The sequence below is a fragment of the Podarcis filfolensis genome, assembly GCF_964270895.1.
Source record: "Podarcis filfolensis genome assembly, chromosome: 1".
Classification (NCBI taxonomy): Eukaryota; Metazoa; Chordata; class Lepidosauria; order Squamata; family Lacertidae; genus Podarcis; species Podarcis filfolensis.
In genome coordinates this window covers 85,169,599-85,192,546 of record NC_139604.1, presented here as the reverse complement: position 1 = coordinate 85,192,546, position 22,948 = coordinate 85,169,599, and the positions used below count along the sequence as shown (strand labels likewise).

The 22,948-nt window shown below is 43.1% G+C and overlaps 1 protein-coding gene across 3 annotated transcripts in view; it reads right to left on the bottom strand.

Moving 5' to 3' along the window:
* The window catches only part of LOC310757724 (transmembrane protein 263-like), a 299,944-nt gene that overhangs the window by 157,941 nt on the left and 119,055 nt on the right, over positions 1–22,948 (bottom strand). Inside the window, exon 1 of one of the 3 annotated variants that reach the window (XM_083603281.1) lies at positions 5,527–5,634. The exons of the other annotated variants lie outside the window; for them this stretch is intronic. The gene's annotated coding sequence lies outside the window, so the exon portion shown is untranslated. Of the gene's footprint in view, positions 1–5,526; positions 5,635–22,948 lie in introns of those variants that run through there. 3 annotated transcript variants of the gene reach the window in all.

Genomic DNA, 22,948 nt, shown 5'->3' with positions numbered 1-22,948 from the left:
ACAGGGCTCCAAGGGGGCAAGGCATGGGGTGTGGTCAATGCAGCTCCTTGCCAAGGGCACAAGGGAGCCTAGGTACAGCTCTGCTTATTTCCTCCCCCTTCATTAAGACAGGTCACAGATGGTAGGCTCCTCAGAACAAGGATCTAGTGTCTTGGACCCAAAGTAGCCTGATGGCACTATACAAAATTAAGAAGTGGTGGGATTCACCTAGGAAACTCCATCAGTGGAAGCCCTCCATAATAATAATAATAATAATAATAATAATAATAATAATAATAATAATTTATTTATACCCCGCCCATCTGGCTGGGCCTCCCCAGCCACTCTGGGCAGCTTCCAACAAAATATTAAAATACAGTAATGCATCAAACATTAAAATTTCCCTAAACAGGGCTGCCTTCAGGTGTCTTTTAAAAGTCTGGTAGTTGTTGTTCTCTTTGACTTCTGGTGGGAGGGCGTTCCACAGGGCGGGTGCCACCACCGAGAAGGCCCTCTGCCTGGTTCCCTGTAACTTGGCTTCTCGTAGTGAGGGAACCGCCAGAAGGCCCTCGGTGCTGGACCTCAGTGTCCGGGTAGAACTATGGGGATGGAGACAAGGTCTTTGGCTTGTGCAATGCACCTTTCCTCCCCCTCCCCACCCTCTGAGCCTTAAATTGTTTTGGGGGGGATGGAAGAACCCCCAGAATAACATGCAGGGTAAGGAGAGGACAGATTGTTTCTATCTGGCAAGCTGAAATGCTTGCAGAGATGAAACATTTGTAATAGTGTGGCGTTGAATTCCACCCAATATTATTAGTAGACATTAATGACCACACAGTGATTTGAATACAATTTGGGTTTCCAGCTCATCCTCATACAACCATCTTTTCACTAAGCACATATATGGAGAGGGAAGAAATGTACTTCTGTGCATACCGTTAAGGCTAATTATGGAAGAAACACCTTACAACAAGGGCTGCCACATCTTTTTTCCTCTGTGCTAAGATATTACAAGTATAGCAAGAGAGAGAATCTATGCTGCCATTATTTTTGCTGCATACGTTAAAGATTTTTTTAATAAAAAAACCCTCAGGCTTATTTCTTTCAGGTATACACCTACACAACTCCCTTCTCACTACAATAAGTCATTAATTTAATTTTCAATTTGCTTGATGCACAGATTCTTATGCAACCATAGATTTTGAGAGCTGGTCCATAGATTCCACTGTGTTGATGTGTCTCTCCCTCCTGAAAAACAGAAAAGCTCAGATCCAGTAAGGCAGTGTGGGCTGGGACCCACCAGTGAGACCATGTACTGGAGGGCCTCAGTGCCACTGCATGCCCAGCGCTCCTCACCTGCCTGCCTAGTCTCCTAGTCAGCACCAATAACCACTTCCATGCCGAATAAAGGTGGCCAGGAGTTAGAAAAGATTGGTGTGTTGCTGTGTAGGTAGGGAAAAGGGCCAGAGGAGGTGTTGGAGGAAATTAGAAAGTGACATAAAAGGTTCATATTATTATTATTAATAATAATAATAATAATAATAATAATAATAATAAAAACAAACAGGGAAAGAAAGTAAGGGGAGAACAGAGGAAAGCTGTTATAGGAGGAAGATGTACATGTGAAAGGACTAGGGAGGAGGAATAAAAGAAACTGACAGTTGGGGGGGTGAGCGGCAATAGGGCACAACTTGAGCATGGATGGAGAAAGAGGAGAAGAAAGTACAGCAGTGGATGCAGGAAGGGGGAAATAGAAAATAACAAAACCTGTTTAGGGAAGTTTTTAATGTTTGATGCATTATTATATTTTAATGCATCAATAGGAGTATAGCATCTAGATCAAGGGAAGTAATAGTGCCACTGTATTCTGCTCTGGTCAGACCTCACCTGGAGTACTGTGTCCAGTTCTGGGCACCACAGTTCAAGAAGGACACTGACAAACTGGAACGTGTCCAGAGGAGGGCAACCAGAATGGTCAAAGGCCTGGAAACGATGCCTTATGAGGAACGGCTAAGGGAGCTGGGCATGTTTAGCTTGGAGAAGAGGAGGTTAAGGGGTGATATGATAGCCATGTTCAAATATATAAAAGGATGTCACATAGAGGAGGGAGAAAGGTTGTTTTCTGCTGCTCCAGAGAAGCGGACACGGAGCAATGGATCCAAACTACAAGAAAGAAGATTCCACCTAAACATTAGGAAGAACTTCCTGACAGTAAGAGCTGTTCGACAGTGGAATTTGCTGCCAAGGAGTGTGGTGGAGTCTCCTTCTTTGGAGGTCTTTAAGCAGAGGCTTGACAACCATATGTCAGGAGTACTCTGATGGTGTTTCCTGCTTGGCAGGGGGTTGGACTCGATGGTCCTTGTGGTCTCTTCCAACTCTATGATTCTATGATTCTATGATTCTAATATTTTGTTGGAAGCCGCCCAGAGTGGCTGGGGAAGCCCAGCCAGATGGGCGGGGTATAAATAATAAATTATTATTATATTATTATTTTCCACTTACCGCCTCTGGATCAACAAATTCTGCCTAAAATGGGGAGCCTTAGCAGGAGCAAAGGTCTGTACTTAGCTTGAGAAAAGGTGAGCTACGGAACTCCTTGCCACAAGGGAAACACCATGGCAAAGAATGTAACCATTCCCAAAGATGGAATCTCATTAGAAGTGACATCAGTAACTGCCAGCTGATTATATGCCAAATCCTGCCTTTACTTGCCACCATTTTGTGACTGGCTCTGCCCCTGTACCACCATTTTGTGGCTGAGAGGCCTCAGTAATTTTCAGCTGTCTCAAGTGGGCCCTGGAGGTAGAAAGTTTCAAAACCCCTCCACTAAGGCACGTTAGAATATTCATTGGCAGAATCAGCACTATCCATTTTCCTCTGCAAAGGTTTATTTCCCAATTAACGATTTCTGCTTTACAGAAGAATTAATCTGCATAGCCCTAAGAAAGTGTGAACATTTCATTCTTGGAGAAGTTCTTTTCATTTGGCAAAATGTAATGATCTAAATGAAGAGTGGGCACAGGCAGCAGCTGAAGTCAACAGACAAGTGCAAGCAGAAAGAGAAAGAATAGGTGCCATGTAAATGAGCAATTTCAGATGTGGAAAGTATAAGGGGGAAATATTGGAACTGGCTACTAAATTAGAAACGTTCAAATCATAGTAAGAATCTCAGCACACTTCACAAAGAAGCCATTTCAGAGGACTTCACCTGGTCTTTCAAGATAGCTACACCTATTCAAAGTGGGACTCGCATGGTCTCATGAGTTTGAAGGAGCATATTCACTTTAAAACAATTTCATTTGGACTGCTGAGAAATATTGGTTAAATGTAAAAAATAATAATCATGAAACAGGAAATACAGTTTTGTGAAAATGCACATTGTTTCGCTGATACATTCTGCTGATTCTTCAGCACATTTACTCAGGTGTGTGTCCCACTCAATGGGACTTCTGATAAGACGTTAGAGGCTTCCCCTGCATGTGAAGACAGGCTCTGGTGGATTGAGCAGACAAGAACAAGACTGGGTCCAATGGGCATGTGTAAAACAGGGGTAGGTTATACACATAATGTGGTGCAGCCAAGTCACAACGTAAGAACACACAAGCATTATAGCAAGGAAGCTGGAGCACCTTCCACATGGGCGGCACAGTGAAATCCTCATGGCAAAAGCAACATGTTTAATATATATATTTCTAAAACAAAAACTAAACCTGTCTTTGGGTTTTTATGTTTTTTGCCCTTGGGTATTTACAAGACTGGGCCCATCACCTCCTGGCAAATAGAAGGGAAAGAAATGGAGGCAGTGAGAGATTTTACTTTCTTGGGCTCCATGATCACTGCAGATGGTGACAGCAGTCACAAAATTAAAAGACGCCTGCTTCTTGGGAGAAAAGCAATGACAAACCTAGACAGCATCTTAAAAAGCAGAGACATCACCTTGCCAACAAAGGTCTGCATAGCTAAAGCCATGGTATTCCCAGTAGTGATGTATGGAAGTGAGAGCTGGACCATAAAGAAGGCTGATCACCGAAGAATTGATGCTTTCGAATTATGGTGCTGGAGGAGACTCTTGAGAGTCCCATGGACTGCAAGAAGATCAAACCTATCCATTCTTAAGGAAATCAGCCCTGAGTGCTCACTGGAAGGACAGATCGTGAAGCTGAGGCTCCAATACTTTGGCCACCTCATGAGAAGAGAAGACTCCCTGGAAAAGACCCTGATGTTGGGAAAGATTGAGGGCACAAGGAGAAGGGGACGACAGAGGACGAGATGGTTGGACAGTGTTCTCGAAGCTACAAACATGAGTCTGACCAAACTGCGGGAGGCAGTGGAAGACAGGAGTGCCTGGCATGCTCTGGTCCATGGGGTCACGAAGAGTCGGACACAACTAAACGACTAAACAACATTTACAAGAATGTACTCCACGCCTTCCTATGGAGACTGGCAGCCTGGTTCAGAGTGCTAGGCTTGCTTATGACATTGGGGATCTCTAAGTCCTCAGAGTGAGTGGGCTCAAGGCTCACACACAAGTGAGTTCATGATTTGAAAATTGGGTTATGTAGCTTTGTAGCCCACTCTCACCGCTCAGCCAGGCAAGCTATTTTCTAGAGCATACAGTTTATGAAAAACAAATATATGCCTCTCTCTTTCTAAGTCTTCTCACAACCCTTCTACTCAGGAATAACTCCACCACACACATACATCCTGTCCAGAATTTTCTCTTGCCTTTGGTGCCCCTCTCTCCACATGTACCCTTCCCACTAGGGGTTGCCTTTAGAGTTGCATAATGTGTACACTGACTTTATATTACAGTAGCTAGCATATTAATATTTGGGTGGCAGCTGTGACAAATATTTCATCTAAGCTAACAACTTTAAATGCTGTGCTGGTTTGGAAAGTTCACTCACACACAAAGTAATGTTTTTTTAAAAAACAACAACAACACACATCCCACTACTTTCCTCCTCGGCATAAAGGCAAAGCTAAAAAAGAGCAGCAGTGTTTTACTCTCCCCGCAAAATGGCTGTACAAATGGTTGCAAATTGAAATACCTTTAATTTTGCTGCTAGAGTTAATGTATGTGTAAACTACTGCTGTTTGGAAAGGCAGGTGCATGAAATTTTTTCACATCTCTCTTGCTAACTACGGTTGTTAAAACACACAAACACACCCCTTTGCAGCAACCATTAAATGGAAACTAGGGATTTTCTCTACTGTTTGCTGAAATAGCAACAGAGCACAAACCTATAGTGAAAGCACACCAGCAAAGAAAGCCTTGGCAGTTAATTGAACAACATGCTACGTGGGCCCCTCATCAACTTCAACTTGACTAGCCCTGAGCCATCTAAAATAAATTTACAGCAATCAGGAAAAATCCTTTTTGAGGGAGCGCTTCGTAAAGCAAAATAACAACACACAAACGCACACACTACTCTCTAGAGACTTCCTTCATGCCCTGCAACATTTTGTCAATTGTTCAACAAGGCAGGACTCATTCATTTTCTTTACTTTCATCTCCTTCTCCAGGGCTGACACCTAGGCACTTACCAGATGTATGTAGACAATCCACATTGTAAGTAAACCCCTCTCTGTTAAGCAGCTTTTCATGGACCTGGTTTCCAGTGGCAGGCAAGGCTCTGACCTCTTGAAATCAACCACTCCCCGAAAGAAATGGATTTTCAGAACTATCAAGGACAACTTGATAACGGGTGGGAACAAAGAGCCCTGAAAAGGGACACGGGAAACCTTGATGTTATTTATGAGCAAGAGGAATAAAGGCAAGATGAAAGGACATCTTGAAGTTTCAAATTGGGAGTGAGCTTGCCATTTAATTGCACAGGGTTGAGGTTAGATGGAAGGATAAATAAAATGGAACAAAGGGACAACCTATAGCTTACATTGGAGATCCAGGATTGATCTCCTGCCACAGTGTGTTCCTTTAAAGCAAAATGCATCTGGGGGTCAGGGGGCTGTCAATTTGCTTGGAGATGTGGTAGGGGGAGGGAATGTTTAAACACTTTCTCTCTGCATAGCTTTTTTTCAAATCAAAACTGACTCCCCAAAGCTGTCATTCACTCTATCAGTACCTTAGCTGCTATTCTGTTATTTTTACATCTAACACGCAGCTCTGTGAAATTAAATAGCAAGCCCATTCCTAATGTTAAAGTTCTTCCTCGCCCTTTGAAGAAATTGGCATCCCCACCCTTAAATAGCAGCATTTCATTTCTATTTTAAATTTGGGAGATCAGTTATGTTGTCTCCTCTATAATGCTTGATATTTTTACGATTCTGCTTAACTCCCTTCACTCATCATCCAGGGAGCGAGTACAATATTATACATGCCTACTCGGAATTAAATCTCACTGAGTTCAACAGGTCTTTACTCTCAGGGAGGTTGGTATAGGATTCCAGCCTTAATCTTCTACTCTGCTAACTCATATTCAGGTACAGCATCGAAACACTACCCAAGGCTTCAGATGAACAATTATACATTGGAAGGGAAATTCCACAGTTTAATTTGTGCATTGATTGCACAACAGAGCCCACTGTGTGTAGGTATTCAAAAAATATAATACAAATACTTTCCAGTTCCCTAAGAGTGATGAAATATTCTTTAAGTCACACGTTTTTTATCAAATATACAATACTGACAGTGGGCATTCTACTATGAAAGTAGAAATAAATCCAACTAGCATTTAATTTCTTAGAGCCAGTACTTTGTTATTTGATATTCTACGGTTTCATTAAATCCATTTCAAAACCAGAGAATACTGTTAGAGGGGGAAAGAAAAAGTAGATGACTAATGCATGCATTGAGTTTACAATATTTCAAAGATGTGGTTTGTAAATCTCATCTGTGCATCATGCATGACTATGCCTCAGATGAGAAGTATATTATAGAAAACAAAACAGCAGATTAAATAAATATTAACTCTTTTCAGGCCTGACATTGGACTTGCACGAACCATATATGTTGGAGATTGATCTTCAAATTATAATTGTAACCGGGGCAAAGCAAGATAGCATAAACCAAGGTAGGCAATATGGTGTCCTCCAGATGATGGAGTACAACTCCCATCATCCTCAGCAAGCATGGGAAGTGGTATGGGATGATGGGAGTTGGAGTCCAGCAACATTTGACGGGTAGCATGTTGGCTCTCTCTGCACCAAATAGGCAACCAAATATAAAGCAATGACTTGCCAAGGTATACATATAGATCACTTGGTAAGCTTGCTGCCTTGTGTTGTCCTCTTGTTTGGCCAAGTGGCAAGAGAATCTTACAGTCTACTACTTACCTAGATGTATGATCAGGTGGCAAACCTTTGCTTCCCCTTTGGCAGCATAGTATCAAGGACTGGCTTAGCAAATAGTTATACAGCCACACTGTGGTAAGTTACTACTTGGCAAACGGTTCTCTGTAGTTGCCCAGTATTGGGGGTATTTTACTGTCTGCTTAGTCCATCTACAGTTATTTGCTTCTCATGAAGAGGTCTGTAATATGGGAGGCAGTACATAAGTCCAAAGAATGGAGAAGAACTGAAATTAAGTTTGGTGGTGTTATCCTCCTCTTCAGGTGTCACACAAAAAAGAGTGTGGGGTGTGTGGGACTGTGGGGGTGATTAGCCCTGATTCCCAGTGACAAATGGGTTCTGAAATGTAGTAAATGATTCAGTTTGAAAATTACCAGGAAAATTAGAAGTGCTCTAAGGGGCAAATAAAATAGAAATAGAAATAAAAATTTGTTAGTGACTGATATGGGGAAACATTTATTAGAATAAAGACAGATATTTATTACAATTCCCACATTAAAGAACCACTAAAAGTAAAGTTTCTTAAAAAAATACACTCTAATTAAAGTTTGTGACCTTTTCGTACCTTATTCTCCTTTTACATCTTGATATAATCAGCCTTCCATTTTATATTTCCTCATTTGACTCAACTGCTGATGCTATCAAAGTTCCTGCCCTTTGAGATAGCTGTCTTGAATATCTTCCAAATTGAATTAATTAATTCTTAATGTTATCAAAGGAGACAGCCAGTATAACCCAATGGACAAAATCTTGCATTCTGACAATGGACAGCAGAGTTCAAATTTGCTCAGCCTCTTGCACAACTCAGGAATATGTTCATGCTGTGGCTTTCACTGAAGTCAAGAGATGGTTGGCATCTGGTTGTCTTCTGGACAACCAGAAGACAATCCAGAATCCTATTCTCACAGTGGCCAACCAAATGCCTGTGGGAAAGCATCAAGCAGCATCCATTTAGCAGCACAAAAACAAAGCCCTATTTCTTATTCCCAACACCTGAGTCCATTTATCATCATCACGACTGGAGTCATCTGCAGCATCTTTCTCTATGTGAGCATTCTCTCTCTCCAGTTACTGTACTCGAGTTGCTTTCTACTACTCAGACCTGGATGCAGCCATGTTCCTGAGTCATTACAACTCCTCTCACAGGCATAAGAGCCTTGCATGAACAGTGCACAGTATGAGCTGCCTAAACTACAGCAGAAACCTTTGCAGATGTTTCTGCTAAGGGCATCTTCCAACAAAATGTTTCCCTGTGTGGGAGGACTAGTTATGGCAGAGGCCTATATGTGGCATGGTATGTGACTGTCAACATGGATTTTTGCATGGTAGGTCGGTAGCAGGAATCAAGCTCAAGGATCTTTTAATAAACAAATAAATGGACCAGCAATTGCAACACAATGTTTTCTATGCATATGTTGATTAAAAAAAAAAAAAGCCAGCTGAGAAGGTAAGCATTATGTAGAAACCAGGCATCATGCTCAGAATGAGGGACAAAATGTTTCAACAAAAATCTTATTGAAAGGCCAAGAGTTAGAGAGAACTATGTAAGCAGGATGTAAATCTAGCTGTGACTGAGTGAGAGAACACATGCTTTGCATACAGAAGGTTTGATCCATGGTATCTCTAGTTAGGTTTGGAAATACCTTTGTCTGAAACATTGGGGGAGAGCTACTGTACTCTGGCTAGTAAGAGAAATACAGACTGGTCTCCTTTAATTGCCTGAGAAGGAAACTGGCAAGTGGTAAAAAATGGTTCCTTCCCCTCCTTTAAGGGTGGGAAGAGAGGAGACCCAAAAGAAAGATGAGATGCAAATCTGGATGCGAGGAAGAATAACAACCTCTGCTTATTGCTGGAGTCCCTTACAACTTCTAGCATCCCAAAGGAGGGCATGGCTGACTGAAAGGAACTCGGGGCAGGAGTGTCCCTGTCGCAGCTTTTATTGGGCGCCTGGATTATTTCTTTAAACTATATGCCACCAGCTCAAGCATTCTTTATGGAAATATATACTCCTGCCTGCTGTCCTCTGAATGGCAGGAGAGAAGAGGGAGTCCTTTGTGCTAACCTTGAGCATCACATCAGCCAGCCTTCCTGGAGTTCCCTTGAACAGTGCTGCATTTTAATCCTATGTGAATAACACTCTCAGGTGATCTTCATGTTGTTACCTCATACTGCATTATTCCAGCAAATACATTAGTGAAGGTGATTAGTTACACAAACTATTATGCCAGTCTGGAGAGCTGGGACTCCAAGATACAGGAAACAAAGCAGCTGTTGTATGGTATATCTCTCTCTTCAAGGTAGCGTGCACAGTGAACCTCCTTCTGCTACTTCACCCTTTTTGCTTCCGCGCTGACTGCTCTTATGGAGATAAGTGGGCCTGCTTATGTCACCTATGAAAAGTTCTTTTATCTCCAGAATGCCAGCAGCCTCCCCCTACTCCCTGCCAGTGACAGTCTACCAATCCATCTACCTGGCTAGCCAGAAAGCCATTCACGTTACACCCAAGTGACAGAAAAACAAGCATATCTCCAGAAGTCATACAACTCCTGCTTACTTCTGTGCAGTTTTTGCCAGCTCTTGCACTATACGAGGTAGCTTATTTTCCTCAGAGCTTTGGGTCCCCACGCTTATTACTTCCTGAGAGTGACAGCTGTCTTCCGCTTGCAAATTGGGGGTGAAGAAAAACTGCCCACAGCTCTGAAAAGGTTGTCAGTGCATTAAATTCCCTTGAGGGATTATAAGAAAGCCCAGTCCATCCAACCCTTTCCCAGAGCAGCCTCTTTAGCAAATCCTTGTGCTACAATATTTAGCTGTCAAAAAAGGACGGGGCCATAATTCAGTGACCGAGCCCCTGCTTGGCACGCAGAAGGTTCTAGATTCAACCTTCCAGCATCTCCAACTGAAAGGATCAGGTAGCAAGTAATGCCAAGTATCTCTGTCTGAGATACTGGGCAGCTATTATCAGATGGCACTGGGCTTGGTGGACAAATAGCTTGTCCCAATCTGGTGAAGCAAATAGTGGGCTCAATTTTGGCTTGGGGGACCTGAATTCAGATCCCATTTGGCTAAGAGATTCCCTGGCTGACTAGGGACCAGGTATTATCTCTCTGCCTAATCTGATAAAAATGTGGTGAGACTTTATCTTCAGTGTTGTAACGCTAAAATGGAGGAAGGCACAGTTCCCTGGAGGAAGGGCAGGGTAAAAATATGATAAACTAACCTAGACCATTTGTTGTATGACAAAATGGAGGGAGACTATGTTACAAGGAAAAGAGTTCAGATAAATTATGTTTGGGTTCTCTATAACACTGTAGGGAGTTCTGTAAGATCAACAGAGGATATACATGATAGAGCACCACTTATGGCCACTTACAGCTCTCAGGTGAAACCACTCAAACACACCATCTGTGATCTACAGCCCATCCTGATCAATGGCACTTCCATCTCACAGGCCTTGCTGCATTTGCTTAAGACAGCCAACCTAAAACCAGCAAGGAGAGGCTACATAGGAGAGAGACTCACACAGAGAACAGACCTTGTTGTGGACTCAAATACATAGTGTGTCCCCATGTCTACACTGGCCAACACTATTACAGGACCTGAAAATCGATCAACGCCATACATTCATTCACCTGCTCATGTTCCAATGTGATATACGCCAACATCAGCAAGTAATGCTCTTCATTCCTCATAGGAGGAACAGGCTGGTCGCTGCACCAAACAATGACCAGAACAAAATCTGATATAAGAAACGGCAATGTTCTCAAGTCAGTGAGGGAACACTTCAACCTCCCAGGACACTTTGTAAGAAGAGTTAAGGGTGACCATCTTGGAGCAATGGCATGTGAAAGGGAGTCTGCAACATGAAACTTACAATGCATCAAGAGGTTCAGTGCTATCACTTGTGGAATGAACTGAAACAAAGGACTTTTACCACATTGCATGGCTACTTGGCTTACCAATGCCAGGATTTCTGTGTTATCAAACTGTTTGTGAATTGCCACTGTTAATTACATAATTATCACTGCCTGTGATTTCCTGCATTTTATTTCCTTCTAAACTCATTGTTTACAATTCACCTCTCCTGCCCCCAACCATGTGCCCACGTGTCTGTAACTCAGAATACAGCTCATGCATTTACAGAACAGTAAATTTGCTTATCTTCAGGGTGCCACAAGACTCTTGTTTTTGCTGCAAGAGACTAATCAAGGCTCCTCCTTTGGAAAGAGGATAGGACTCTACATCTAATATCTGCTAAAATGACTTCTTTGCCTCTGCTGTAGGCAGTGGTAAAACTGGGCAGGAATGGGCTGGTACATAATACTGGAAAAACATTTCAACCCATATTCGTCCCTAAGTTCAGTGAACCAGGATAACACTAATTCCAGCTAAACTTGCAATCCACTTTATCGGTGGCTGGAGGAGAATCTGCTTTGGGCTACAGCATTTCAAATCCATTGAAAAATGCAGAGAGTAGAGATGCCATTTCAATACATGCAAATTTCACACAGAGAGAAATACTAAGGAATCCTGCATATTTAAGAGTGCACACAAGCATTAAACATTTATAGAATAAATGTGCTTATTCTTAATTCATCATACGATGCCTTCATATTCTTTGAAAACAGAGTGCCGAGATCTTCACAGAGAGAGCCTGACATCTGAAATTAGAGTGTGGGCTGGAAGCAAGGAGCACTGCTCCAAGATGACTGAAAAGTACTCATTTCATCTTCCACTCCAGTCTGAGCCGAGACAGGCTAATTATATGTGGGAATGTGCTCTCTCGCCCAAGACAATAAGCATTAAGGGGTTTATCAAAACGCCCAAGAAAGAACAGCATGATTTTCAAATAGATCTATGCATGTGGTTCATGTAAATCCAAATAAACAAAAAAGCCAATACCTGCTGAGAATGAATTTTCAATTGGAAAAGCTTTTGGAGTTCATATGAATATGAATTCATGCCACAAGGAAAGCTCTGGGGAGTCACTTTGGGTCTGCCTGGGAGCTAATATGATTTGGCTGCCTCTCAGAAATTAAAATAGCAGGATCCAAAGAGCTGCTTTAGATGCACCCTAGATTTCGGACAACAAAATGCCCAGGGAATCTTTGACTCCCCCCTCTCCTTTGAATAAGAAACTCCCCCCCACCCGCTGCCAATATCAAACAGCTTATGAAACATGACAGTTTCAAAAGGAGTTTTCCAAGCAGCAGCAGGTTGTGTGTGTTGGAGGGGGGGCTGTTACTCAGAAAAAGAAGTCAAATTCAATATTTATGAATTTTGATACAAATTAACCTGACCTGCAACTCTCATACTAATATGTAGATTGGAATATACACATCCTTCAGTTTTCATGAAATTTTGCAGTTCAATTCTTGGATTACAAAACAAATCAAGATGCATTTTAAAATACACATCTTGAGTTAAAATATGCTCAGATATGTTTGTTTTGTGAGGAAATACGTTCACACATTTAATGTATTTCATGGCAGATTTTTTTTTTTTAATCAGATTACTGTAGTGATGGAATAAATGAATGCATGTGAAAATGACACAGAACACAAGCAGACCTATCAGCCCATCCCTGCATGAAACACAAGTCCAAATGTCTCTTAGGCACTGACAACTAGTTGTTCATGTCTTTGGATCCAGGCTTTTTTAAAAAAGGTATAAACTAAAGGTTTTAAGAGCCCTTCCACTAAATTTAGGGGATTTATTTAATGCTGGAAACAGGGCATATGCACATCAACCAGCACACGAATGTGGCAGGAAGGGATCTACAATATTTGGTTGGCCAAGCCAAATTTTGTAATAACCAGTGTCATAACAACCTCTGTCCATAAACCACTCCTTGCAGACCCTTCCTCTATGTCATGTACTAGCAGGATGCTGAGGAGGGGTAGGAGGTGAGCTGGGGGACCCCCCAAGGGAAAAAAGCTCAGAGCCAGGGGATTGGTAGTAGCATGACGATGAGTGGTCAGGGTTTAGTAACAGGGTTTAGTGAGCAGGAAGAGGCTGTGACAGAGAGCAGTCCAGAAGCAGAGACTGGTGAGGAGTGGGGCCAAGAAGCAGAATGGAGGCAGGTTGCTATAAAGCCAGGGAGTCTCTCCCTCCTGCTGTGACCAGCTTCCCTCCTCCCTGGTCTTCCAGAACAAGAGGAGGAATGAAGAGGGTGGAGCAAAGAGAGACAAGAAGAAGGAGCTTCAGATTGCTGGGGGAGGAGCAGCCTTATAGAGTAGTGGAAGGCGAGGATCTTCAGTCCTTGCAACTGCTTCATTGGGGCAAGACCTGTTGTGAAGAGATCTGTGCTCACTAGGCCTGAGCTATTTTGTTTCTTTGAATAAAGAGTTAACTTCATGGATACCTTGTGAGTTTTTGCTGACTTTTGCTCTGTAAATGACTAGTGACAGAGGTGAACTTCCTTGCTTGGATGTCACTGCTTGAAGATGGCTCAGGTGCCTTCAAGCAGTGACACCCTTACCGAAAACCCTTTCAGTGGAGAAGAAAATGTGCTAGCTTGGCTGCTGCTGGGCAAAGGTGCCTTGAGTCTATCACCTCACCTTTTCTGATCCAGAGTAGGAAAGGTTCCTAATTTGGCGCTTCCTGGACAAGCCACTGTGGACAGTTTGGTCATGCAGCTGCCAAACAACCCTCAACCTTCCTCCCAAGTCTGTAACTAGGATGGCAGCAGGGATCACTATGTAGCCGTTGGGACAATCCCACCCCCCATCTCTGCAGCGACAAAGCAGGGAGTAAGGCTAGTCACCTACCATGCTTGTCAGAAGACAGCAACACAGCATGGTCTGACTATGAGAAGAAGAGTGGAATATGCACCTAAATCATGGATTATTTGTCTCCAGTTACCTGATTTGGTGAAATAATTTTCCAGGGGATAATTTTGAGACTTTATTTTCCATTGATTTAAAATAAGGCACTGGGGACAGAGCTGTGAAGTTTTTAGCATTTAAACACTATTTAGAACTAAATAGGAGTAGAGTTTCAAAAGGCTAAAATCTAAAATGGGTGACTGCACAAGTTCACAGTTTTAGATTGTAGCCTCTTTTAAATTTGTGCTGTCCAAAGTAGTAGGTAGGTTTGATTTTTTTTCCTTGTTTTAAATCACTCTATGATTTGGGTACTCATTCAAAAACTGATCACCTATCAGTCCAGGCTGCTCTAAGGAAACAATCAATACATCTTTTTTAAGTATCCTAGTTACATTGTGATGGATACAATAGAAAATGAATGTGTAATTTCAGTATAGAGGTTAGAACGTGGGGACAGGGTAGAAAGGCTCAGTGCCAAAATCTCCAGCAAACACTCCACATTTTCAGAAGATATTTAGAGCAGAGCAAGTATACAAGCATGCAATCACTGAGTGCATTATGATGCATATGGCACCAAGGAATAAAAAGATGGCTGCAAAGGGAACAACTGACCTCATGCTTTATGAGTTCTCCACTTCTGACCTTGGCTCAAGTCACCTCACATTTGAGAAGTCAGCAGGGTGGCTAGCAGAGTTTGAGCTGAGATTTCAGGAGACCAGAGCACTGGAGGTTCAGCATAAGTAATGCATATGTGATCCTTTAAGATCTCATAAGAAACCAGGGCCAATGGCAAATAAGATGTCTTTCTGGGGCTGATCCGACCATGGAGGATATATTGCAATATACGGAAGGAAGAAGATGAGGATGGAGCTGGCCTCTTGGAACTAAGCTGGAGGACTGATAAGGAGAGAACCGGAACTACCAGAATCAAGACTTTGGTGAGATTAATCCAACCCAGCCTTGAGCTAGAGCTCAGGTAAAATCAGGAACTGTCCTCATCTTTGTCACCTGGCAGGTAACCTTTCATCCTCATGTGGCCTTCTGGGCCATGAAGATTTCCATGTAGGGCTTCAGCCTAAAAACCATCATTAAACCATCACTCTAGTCCTTGATGAAGTTTAGCTGAGAAAATGCCCTCTGAGCCTTCTAAATAGGTTGTATTCCACTCCTCTGCAGGTGTCATAATCAGACAGATTTCCATTATCAGAGGTCCTCTGTTCCTCACTTTAATACTGATGCCAAGTTATAAGTGTAAAGTTCATTACTGAAAGAAGCTCTTTTTGACTTTCCTTTGGTGAAGTGCTGGACACTCTTTTCAGAAGGACTTTCTAGATATGTTTTAGCTAGTCTTGTAATTAATCAAGTTGGCAGGGCCATTTATTGAGAAAGGTGAACCTAACCCTGCTTATTACAAGACTCCTATGTGCTTTTACTTCCTTCACTAAATGTAATTAACATTATGGTTGTCGGAACACACTCTCTCTCAACATTATGAAGACCGATGTTACTCCTGCTGTGATCATCTGTAACAATTACATTCCAAACTAAGACATATACACTCACTTTTCCTAATACAGTAAAAGGAGAACGAAGAGTTCAGGCTACAGTGATCTCACTTCAGTTAATGGCAAAGCTAATTTGGAAACTGGCCAAATAAGGCAATGCTCTGAGGTGGCAAATGTCCATCCAGCTCGTAATTTACTGTTTGTTTCCCACAATCCCTTGCTCTTCAGGGATCATTAGTGCAGAATCATTTATGGGATCAGCCTCACCAGTTACAAAGAGGGGTCTTTACAAGCTTATAAAAAGAACATTGCAGCAAGAAATGTCAATTAAAACCACATTAGAAGAAGATGCACTTCATCTGAAATGCCACTCGAGACAGCTAAGGCACAGCCCCAGAGATCATCTTCTCGGTGGCAGCAGTCTTGATGTCAGAGCTAGGAGAGGCACAGGACTATCAAAAAAAGATGTGCAGCAAGACCTTATTCTTGGTCAAGGAAAATGCATCAAGCTTTGTGGCACTAAAGGAGGAATTGTCTGGAGGCTATGGAGACAAGCAAGAGCTATCCCAAGGCTATTCTGCCTTGCGTCTTTCTGCCATCACAGTTACCATTGGAAACATGGCATGAGTTACGTGGATGTGATTTAATTGCTGCATTCATGCTTAAAAGCTCATGATCAGAAATTCCTGGCTGCGCCTAGGAGTGATTACCAAAATGCTCCAAATTTCTTACAAATGTAAACAAAAACCAATCCTACCATTAGGATATTATAGTGAGGTGACATTATCTGAAGCACAGAAAACGAAGGAGAGCATTGCAAACCTGAGATTCTGGACAGGGCAGTCAATTTCAACAACAGAGAGATATCACGAAGGAGTTGGGGAGAATATAACCACAAGTGGGTTTTGTACTAACCTTTGGCATAACACAAACTTTTAGCTCCTCCAGGAAGAGGAGTGAAGGTGAGATTGGGTTTACACCAACAACACCTGTTAACTACAACAATGCTCCTTTTATAATGATCAAATAAAGGCTCGACAGTAACACTGTCTCATTTTACAAGGAAGAATAGAGGAGGGGTAGTGTGCACTTTATAAGCTCAGAGCTTTTAGTCTAATTGACAAGGGAAAAAACCTCGTTAATGGAGTCCCTAGATCTGAAAGAATTAATGGTATTAGTGATTTAACAGCATCACCCAAATGTAATGCACTTGGGCTCCCTAATTGCTCCAATGTTTCTCTTCACACCACTTCTGCAGCAGAATCATTGATATTAAACCACTTTCACACAATTGATGAAAAGGACACAAACTGAATAAGCTGCAAGGCTTTAAAAGCTCCATAGGCTTATGAAGAAGTGAGGTCGTTCTGAGCCAGTATTCTTCTCAGCTGCCCTTAGTGGGTATCAGTCATCATTACTGCACTCTGAATCATAATGGACTCCAACAGTTTAATAATGATTGCAACACCCTTTCTAATGAGGTTGGTGCTGCCCTCTGATGTGAATATTCATAAAATAGGTTTTATAATGGCTTCTCTCTTGATTAGCAGGCTGTGGTCCTGTACCAAATCAGCGACATCTTTTGATGCACCAAGGGGGAAAAAAATCAAATTAAATCCTTGTTTCAAGCAGAGTAAATGAATTTGACTTTAGGTGATCAAAAGGGGAAAAACTTCTAATTAGACACGCAAGCAATCACCACGTTCCTTCAAAATAGGGCTATAGAGACACAGAATCCTAATAAACCTCTTCCCCCTCCCCCTCAACAAATCACCTTTTAGATAAACATAAAGGATAAAATTCAGTGTAATTAAAGTCCACCAGTCTATATAGCTGATTATTTTTTAAGGCAATTATTTGCTGGTACGACTAGTCTCAAGCCTATGCAGATGTGTTCAAATGTACACACAGTGGGGAACTGAGGTAGCATCGCTCTGCCCAGCCGACATGCTCATGTTGGAATCACATTCAAATATGGCCCTAGGTGTATAGCACCCAAATTGTTTGTCAGTCTGCTTGATTGCGGAGGTTGATGGTCACATGTGCTGCTGGGATCAAAGTACCCAACCACCTGTTTGAAGATAACTTATACATGATGGGTGGACACAGTGATTTTTCCTTTGCCTATTCCCCAGATTTCTCTTTCATTTCTCGCAGCCGAGTTTCTGGCAGAGGTAAGTGGGCTGCTCTGTGGAATGCTGACCCTCCTCCCTCCGTTGCATCTGCTTTCTAACCCACACACCTGAGGAAAAGAAACAATTTTCCCCCATCGACACATACGTTAGGGCAGATAGCGATTATCCAGTGAAATTCACACAGCTGAGACGTCAGACATCACGAGGAGAGAATAAAAACTTCTCCCCCAAAGCAACGACACAATATATTTTAATAATACATAATAAATATATTCTCCATCTTTATGAAAGGAAAACAACAAAGCCTTCTTTGAACTGGCTGACAATGCCACATCAAACATAAATGAGTAGGATGCACCTGATATTCAAGATGTGATAGATGGATGTGATCCCCCTTGATGTCAGTGTGCACAATATAATGAATTTAGTCCAGGGTACCAACAGGGACGCAAGTGACACTGTGGGTTAAACCACAGAGCCTAGGACTTGCTGATCAAAAGGTCGGCGGTTCGAATCCCCGCGACGGAGTGAGCTCCCATTGCTCAGTCCCTGCTCCTGCCAACCTAGCAGTTCGAAAGCATGTCAAAGTGCAAGTAGATAAATAGGTACTGCTCCTGCGGGAAGGTAAATGGCTTTTCCGTGCGCTGCTCTGGTTTGCCAGAAGCGGCTTAGTCATGCTGGCCACATGACCCGGAAGCTGTACGCCGGCTCCCTCGGCCAATAAAGCGAGATGAGCGCCGCAACCCCAGAGTCGGTCACGACTGGACCTAATGGTCAGGGGTCCTTTTATCTTTACCAACCACCAGCCTACTTGAGTTTTTCTAGAGCTAGCAGCCAATTCTGATACTTGATAACCCAACCAGGAATATTTATCCCTCTGTCCACTGATGGGTCTCAAATCAGGAATTTAGAACCAAGTGCACATTTGACCTCACAAATCACACAACAGATGTAGGAGGTTATAGAAATCAGATAAACCTATGAGTTGTAAGATGCTAGATCCATGCAAACAAATCACCTGATCTGAAAAATATGCGCTGTATGGGTGTCATTTATTTCAATTGGACCCTACACGTATCCTTCCTTAGCTATGCTAGGTCAAGAGTGCTAGACTGGACCAAGGTCATCGCAGGTGCTTTATGACTGAGTGTGGCTTTGAACCCTATTCTCTCCTTCAACCTTAACGCAGCACTCTGTTCACTACACCACACTGCCAGTAATTCTGAGATCAAAGCATGAGCCAAATCTCACCACCGAGCCCTAAGTAGCTGTATTATAATAGCGCCATGTGCACTTTCACACCTCCCCGGTGACTTCTTAATTCTAGGTCTCTGATTACAAATGCAGTTTCAAGTACTTTTAGTGATCTGTGCGATGGAGCAAGACTTCCAGCGACACTCGACAAACAGCAACTAAGAGACAGAATTATTTATTCTTTTACATTCATAATCAGTGAGCATTAATTCCGGCAAGACACCCCCCCCCCAAAAAAAACCCTCCCTCTCCTCCACACTTAATGCTAATGTGTGCAGAAATCTTTAATTCATAATTGCATTCGCCTTCTTCTTTCTCCCTTGCTCTCTCGCCTTGAGCCTTCTGCACAATAGCCACCCTTCTCTCGCTCCCCATGCACAGACTTTGGAGCATGTAAGAGAAAGTGGTGCCAAGGGAGTGGTTGTTTTCACTCCTCGGCCAGTCACATTTTTTAGAAGCCCAGCACGTCGGTCGCAAGAGTGGCTCAGTATCTCAGTAAGCAGATGCTGTGTCACTGACAGGCGTCTTCTCCTGCAGACCTGTGACTGGCCTCTGTGAGCTCCATTGCAAGCCCAGGGACCAGGAGAGGCTCACAAGCAGATGGCTTATCTCAAAGTCTAATTATGTCAATCCCGGCTGAAGCCCACAGTCCCGGCTGCAACCAAACTGGCACACGCTGGTTCATCTCTTGCTAATGGAGGTATTTCAAATCCATTCTAGACATTGACAATGAAGAGGATCTCCGTTTAGATCGTTTCGCCATCAAACCACCCATACAAATTTAATGGGAGTTAAGGGAAGGGACATCACAAGAACTTGGTGAAGCAAGGAAAGGAAAATCTTGGCCAAATAGAAAAGAGTGCTCCAGGAAGGTTGTTGAAGCCCCCACATTCTCTCTCTCTCTCTCTCTCTCTCTCTCTCTCTCTCACACACACACACACACACACACACACACACACACACACACAGCAACAGTAGCAGGGGAATCACTTCCCCACGCTGCATTCACATGCCACTGTAGGGTCCCTATGAAACAAACATGGCAAAGTTAACCATGTGGGTCTTTCCGACCTCACTGATATCCCACTATATCAGACAGCAATCCAAGATAAGTCAGGAGTTGGAAGGCACGAAGCAGCTGAGAACCGATGGGCAAGGCAGGACCAAGAGGCAAACCAGGGGAAAAGGCAAGAGTCAAAACCAAAGAGTAATTCAAGTAAACCCTAATGGAGTTCTTCCTTACATATCCAGGCAAAGTCTGATGGTGGCTAGCATCCTTACCCTCAAGTGAAGCTGCAAAGACCTGGCCACATCCACACCATGCATTTAAAGCACATGGCTTCCTTTAAAGAATCCTGGGAATCATAGTTTATCCCTCAAATAACTACAATTCCTAGCACCCTAAACAAATTCCCAGGATTCTTTGGGGGGGAAGCCATGTGCTCTAAATCAGGGGTCAGCAAACTTTTTCAGCAGGGGCACGGTCCACTGTCCCTCAGACCTTGTGGGGGGCCAGACTATATTTGGGGGGGGATTGATGCAAGAGCACCACGAGCCCCGGTGGCTGCTTACCTGTGTCTTGTGAGTGGCAGTGGCTGGCGGCAGCAGAGGGACGATGAGCAGTGCATGAAAGGGCTGCGGAGAGGAGCTGCTTAAAATGGCAGCTGCTCGAATGCTGCTGCTGCTGGCACCAACAAAGCCCAGCCCCCTTCCTCCTCTAGGCAGGGCGGGGAGAAGCCAGGAGGAGGGAGGGAGGAGGCGCCGCCACCACCAACACCATGTGAGGGAGAGGGAAGGAGAGGGAAAGAACGTGTGCACTGGCGATCCACGTGGCGATTCCCGGACCATCTGTGGGCCAGATCCAGAAGGCAATTGGGCCTGATCCAGCCCGCGGACCTTAGTTTGCCTACCCATGCTCCAAATGTATGGTGTGGGTGTACTGTGGTGCTGTTTGTATACCTTTTTGCAATCCCCCATTGCGACAATTTGGGAAGCAATGAGTTTAAGATAGTTGGATTGGGACTCCACATTTGAAGGATCTGATCTGCCATTTTGGGGCCTGGAGAATAATATTCCTCTGCCTCCTGAGAAATCTGGTGGAGTATGGAGAGCTCAATGCCATGATCAGAGGGCACACCCACACTTCTGTTTGCCCCACTGTTCCCCCTGAATAATAATAATAATAATAATAATAATAATATTATTATTATTATTATTATTATTATTATTATTATTATTATTCCAATTGTGTGCTAAAGAGTGGGTTTTTCCAAGGGAAATGCAGCAGGGTAAAGACAAAACTGCTCAGACCCGTGCCTAGAAAGCATGGGATAAGTAGGAAACCACTCGGACCCATGTTTTCTAGGGTCCGACAAGTGGAAATGTGAACAAGCCCAGAGTGTACACAAATGGCTTTAAGTTAATTAACCAGGCGATTCAGAAGGTGATGGATTAAATGCTTTCAACCATTTGGTCTGAGACTGAGGGACATACTGCTTTTCAGGCTACACAGATTGGGGGTTGGGGAAACTTAAAGGTAGATACCATACTTTTCTGGGTATAACATGCCCCCTATTTTGAGGGACTCAAAATTAAGAAAAGGGGGGAGATTCCTCAAAGTTGTTGAGCTGTTTTTTGGGGAGGATTTTTGAGCTGGGGGGGGAGAGTTGCTGAGCTGTTTTTAGAGGGAAATGCCAAAAAATGCTCACCCACCAGACTGCCAATGCCACTCGCATGCGCCGCAAGAGCAACCTATCCTCTGTCCCATTGCAGAAAAAAGCAGCAAATCGACCGCCCAATTGCCACAGCGACAGCCAATCAACAACGGCCCTGGCAGCAGCCACCAATAACAATCTCCAACTCGAGGCAGCAGCCTATCCCACGGCCCCACAATGCACTAACCATATATAAGATGACCCCTAATTTTGAACATGATCTGGAATAAAAAAACATAGTCTTATACACGCAAAAGTATGGTATTTTCTCTTCCAGTTTGTATCCAAAGCAGCAAGCTGTTTATTTTCCAGTATACACAAGCATCATTTCCTTCATAACAATAAGAAGCAGAGGCAACTGAAGCATCCATGTTAAGGTTTTGAGATACAAAAATCTAATGAGTCAATTAAAATTCAAAGTACAAATTCTTTAATTGGTTCATAGCGCTATTGAAATGATAATCTCAGCAACAAATTGCTTTTTGGCAGCGCTGTGCAATTCAGGTGAGGGTCTCCTGCAAAGGAGTGCATGGGGCCTTCTCCAGATGCTGTGGGATTCACCTTGGCTCCCTCTACGACTCCAGACTGCTGCTGATTCATCACTGCCAGGCCCCTTCAGCTACTTCATTCCTGAAGGCAAAGTATTAGCAAAGGTCAGAGCTGCTATCTAAGACACTGTCAATCGCGTTAATCCTTTTCTAAAACCTACGGTGTTTTCACATTGCTGGGTAAGTATCCCTCCTGGATTAACCTGAGATCTCCATAATCTCATTGCACTTTTTGCCCCAGAGAGATTTAAACGAATAATATTGCATAAATGGGAGCTGATGCAAAACTCTGACAAAATGATAAAGAGAAACTTAATTTAAGAGCAGAGTTAATAAATGCACATTCAGACCCCAGGGGTTATTTGGTTCACAGAACCCAGACGCCTTTGGGTTCTCTGTCTAACCAAATTTAGAGGGAATGAAGATGTCACGAGACAGATTTATCAAACTATGAGGTCACAGTCAGCAAGCAAAGCCTTGGTGACAATACAGAGATTAGGCTATGACAACAAATGATAAAAAGGGTTAGACAGCAGTTGCAACAGCTGCTAATCTAGCAAGATTAATGTTTCCTGTAACTTTTCCCTCTATACGCCTGGCTTTCTGGTTGTGAAAGCCCCTTCAATCCTTCTTTAAGAACCAGAATCTAAGGCTGATGGATCTTTGCTCCCCATT